At 31.3% G+C, this 4,181-nt stretch overlaps 1 pseudogene; it reads right to left on the reverse strand.

Moving 5' to 3' along the window:
* Positions 1-830: 830 nt before the first annotated feature.
* Positions 831-2,024, reverse strand: LOC120201755 (annotated as a pseudogene).
* Positions 2,025-4,181: the final 2,157 nt, after the last annotated feature.

Genomic DNA, 4,181 nt, shown 5'->3' on the forward strand with positions numbered 1-4,181 from the left:
ATTACTAAATTATTAGTATCAAATCATTTCTTATTTTTAAATTAATAATAATTATTAAATCATTATTAGTAATCATTAGTATGAAATCATTAAATATTTTTAAATTAAAAAATTCAACCGTTGGAAAACAACGGTATCGAATACTGTCAAATGAGTTTTTGACTCGATTAAAGTTCGGAACCTTTAGTAAAAATTATTTCAAAAATATTTCCATTATAGATCTCAATTTTTCATTTTAGTAAGGAGTAAAAATTGTCGTTTTAAACTTTAAGTAATAAATATATATAATATATATATATATATATATATATATATATATATATATATATATATATATATATATATTCGAATAATTGAATATTATTAAATCAAAAATGTTATCAAATCATTATTATCAAATTATTATTAAATATTAAATTAAAATTTTATTTAAATATTAAAATAAAAACGTTGTTGAATGCATGTACGGTGCACATTCATCGGGTAATTTTTTTTATTAAATGCATGTAATTAGTGTTGAATCATTGCATTGCCTTAAATAATTATTACTAAGCATTGGTATTAAATAAACCTAAAGACACCAAGATTTCCAAAGCTATTTTGCATAGGAAAAATTACATTGAAGATGACCAGAGATCCAAGGCATGCATGGGTTTACCGTAGATATCACCCCATTTGGGGAAATAATAAGCAAAGTGTATTCTTTTGGCAAATAATATACCCATATGCATTATTTCGGCTATTTAGCCCTCCAAGAACATCACTGCTATAAACCGATAAAGAAAGAAAAAACATTTATTTTATAATTAAGAAGTCACTTTTAGCATATATATAGGAATCACCTCTTACTTCATCTGTATCGAGTGGGAATCTCTCTGAGTTCCCTTTTAATGCATAAATATTCACCTAGCAAAGCCATCACTGCAACTCCAGTATCATTCACAACCCACCAGGTAACAGAGGAAGGCCAACCTCCATATATAAGGCATATAAAAAGATGGATAATATAGAGGGTGGCTGAAAAATCTAAGCACTTCTTTGCGCTTTCAATCAAATAAATCATGTAGCCGGTTCTGCATAAGATCCAAATAAAACAAAAATACAAGTTAAAATGAGCTAAGTTCAGAAAATGCCTATATTATTAGTACAATATACTTCCAAGTCTTAATGGAGATAACATCTTCATAGAAATAATATTTAGCTCCCGCCATTAATTCACAACTAAATAACCCTCGTACCGAAAAACTGAATCAGCAAAATAACAGATCCAATGACTTGGGCAGGGAGGTAAATTACTTCCAAACTTAACTTCGAAGTCCTAAAAAGAGTTAAAGGCTCAATCAACTTTGCATTTCGACTTCAAAAAGCATGTGCAGAGATTTCTAAATCCTGGTATTAGTATCAAAAATAGTAGAGATGTCATAAAACTAAATTCACACACCATTATTAAACACCAAAACTGCAGGACATAATTTGTATATATTTTTTTATGAAATCCAGTTCTACAACTTATAACCATGGATAAAACAAAAGCAATGGGGATTAATTAGTTCAATCATAAGCAACCATTAGGTGTTATGAGGTACACAGAAAAGGTTAGGCCGTGGTTGAGCAAAACATTCGTTTATGAAAATAACTACTTACTTATTCAAGCAAATCTAATAGTTAGTATATCCACAAGGAATCAGACAGTAACCGATCATGTCTTTTATAAAGGCAATTGAAACTTAGGCAGATAATGATAAAAATGAAACAAAGGAGGAAATTATATTCCTAGTTTCTCACCCTGCAACAGCGCTGAACAGAAAGGAAGCAATGACACACTAGCCGGCAAAGGTGGAGGATGTAAGAGTAGCAAAGTCGAAGAAATAGACCAAGCTCATACGAGAAACATGAGTTCCAACAAGAAAGGACAAGAAGAGTCCAAGCGTCAGGTAGTATAAGCATTGAAGGCAAACAATTTGGGCTACAATAAGCCAAGGATCCCATACCATCGCCCCATAGAACATGACTGCAATTGAAATAAGCCAATTCATTATATCCAAGTGTCAGATCCTAAAAAAACTAACAGGTTCCTTTGAATAATTTTCTTCGAACCCCAATTCTTACAAGATATTAGATGGACCAATGCAAACCATTGGCTGCCAAGTTGAAGCTTTTGAAAGCTGAAGAAAACCCAGTTTTAAACAGTGAAAATTCAATGCTAAACTGAGTTTGATGTTCAATTTTTTTCACTTTTTAGTGCACCCAAGATCGAGACTCGGTGAACTCGGATCTGGTAAATCAGCGAATAGAGGAACAAACCCAAATCTGATCAGAAAAACCAACTGTTATTCTCAGATAAATTAATAAAATATACATTTCCCAATGCCAGCTAACTTAAATAAAATTGAGATTTTGGTTAAAAAAAATGAAAGGAAGAAAGTGAAGATTAAAAACTGAATATGGAGATCGATACAAGAGAGACGAAGAACCGTATGGGCGGCTGAATGAATTCTGCAAATTTTGTTTTCCAGAACCTCCTTTTTCAATTTAGGGTAAAGTATAGTGATGGTCACTAAACTTTTCTAAAGATTTCATTTAGATCTAAAACTTTTAAAACTTTCAATATAATCCCCCAACATTTAGTCCGTTTGCAATATGGTCTCTCAAAATTTAGTCCGTTTACAATAGGCTTGTAAATGAACTGAACGTTCAGCGAACCGTGCGGCGGGAAGTTTGTTTATGTACGTTTATTTATTAAATGAACGAATATGAACAAGATTTTGTGTTCGTTTAATTAAATGAACGAACATGAACATAGGTCTCGATCGTTCATTTACGTTCGTGAACGTTCAGTTATGTTCGTTTATGTTCGTTCAGTTATATTCGTTTATGTTCGTTCAATTATGTTCGTTTATGTTCGTTCATTTATGTTTAACCCAATCTTATTAAATCAATTTTGGTGACTAATTTGTAAGTATCTTAAAAATATTAATTAATATGGTATTCTGATGACCAACTCCATGATTAACACAATTTTATTTGGATATTAAATACAATATGTTAACCCGTGAGGTACCTCGTACCTATATTCATTTTCCCTTTTTTTTCCCAAACCCTAGTATTCATTGGAGAGTGAAGACGATCACTGAAAGCTTCAAAGCAAGTTATATTATAGTGCAATCTGAAGTTTTGCAGATTTGTTTTCATCTCTTTCTCTGGTTTATTTGGCTTAATAGTTGATAAAGGTATCTTTACATCGAAAACTCAAGAAAACATCATACTTCTTTCTATAAATAGATGGGAAGATAAAGGTAACAATCGGAAGTATATGAGCATCAGTAAAGAAAAAAATATATAGAATTTGCCAGAAAACAAAACAAAGGTTTCTATGCAATTTCTGAAAATGAGTGTAATAGCGGAAGTAATGGGTTTTCTAGGAAGAACCCATTAATAAGTAGAAAATACATTTTGACAATGAACTTTTGTTTTCATAGTTCTTGTGCAACCTTTAGTTGTGGAGTAGACTTTAGGTACGTTAAAATTTGGAATGGTGGTTTAGCAATAATATCAGTTACGATATGTAGTATCGAAGGGATTTCGGATCTATGTTATTACATTGTAGTCCAATTTGTACCGTTCGAAATCTTCATGATGTTAAATTTTCTACTCTGCCAACGGAAATGACCATTATTAACAAACCTCACTAAAGTCTGACATTGATGTCATAAAACTTTTAGCCGGCGAATTTATTAGAATAACGTAGTGGAAAATGATTGTTCATATGTAATCATGGACCACTAAGATAAATGTTATAGCGTTAAATTAAAGTCGTGTGAATCATTTAATATAAAGATCGATCTAAATATTTGATATCTTCAAACATTTCATCACTTCTAATCAGTTCTTACGCCATTTATCACTGTAGATTTGGTTGATTTGCATTGTCGACTATTTTTCATGAAAGAACAATGGAAGGTAGGGTCTCCAACGTTTATGTTCGTGTTCATTTATGTTCGTGTTCGTGTTCAATTGTACCGTGACACAAATTCCATAAATCATTACATTAAATTAGTGCATCAATAATACAATAACCAAAGAACTCAGTGTACCTCGTATTAAAACCAATAAAATAGTTCAGTAATAATTAGGGAACACACCTCGATAATAGGTTCAAATAGTAAATCTACTGATTGCTG

This window comes from Hibiscus syriacus, unplaced genomic scaffold (assembly GCF_006381635.1).
Source record: "Hibiscus syriacus cultivar Baekdansim isolate YM2019G1 unplaced genomic scaffold, ASM638163v2 tig00008007_pilon, whole genome shotgun sequence".
Taxonomy (NCBI): Eukaryota; Viridiplantae; Streptophyta; class Magnoliopsida; order Malvales; family Malvaceae; genus Hibiscus; species Hibiscus syriacus.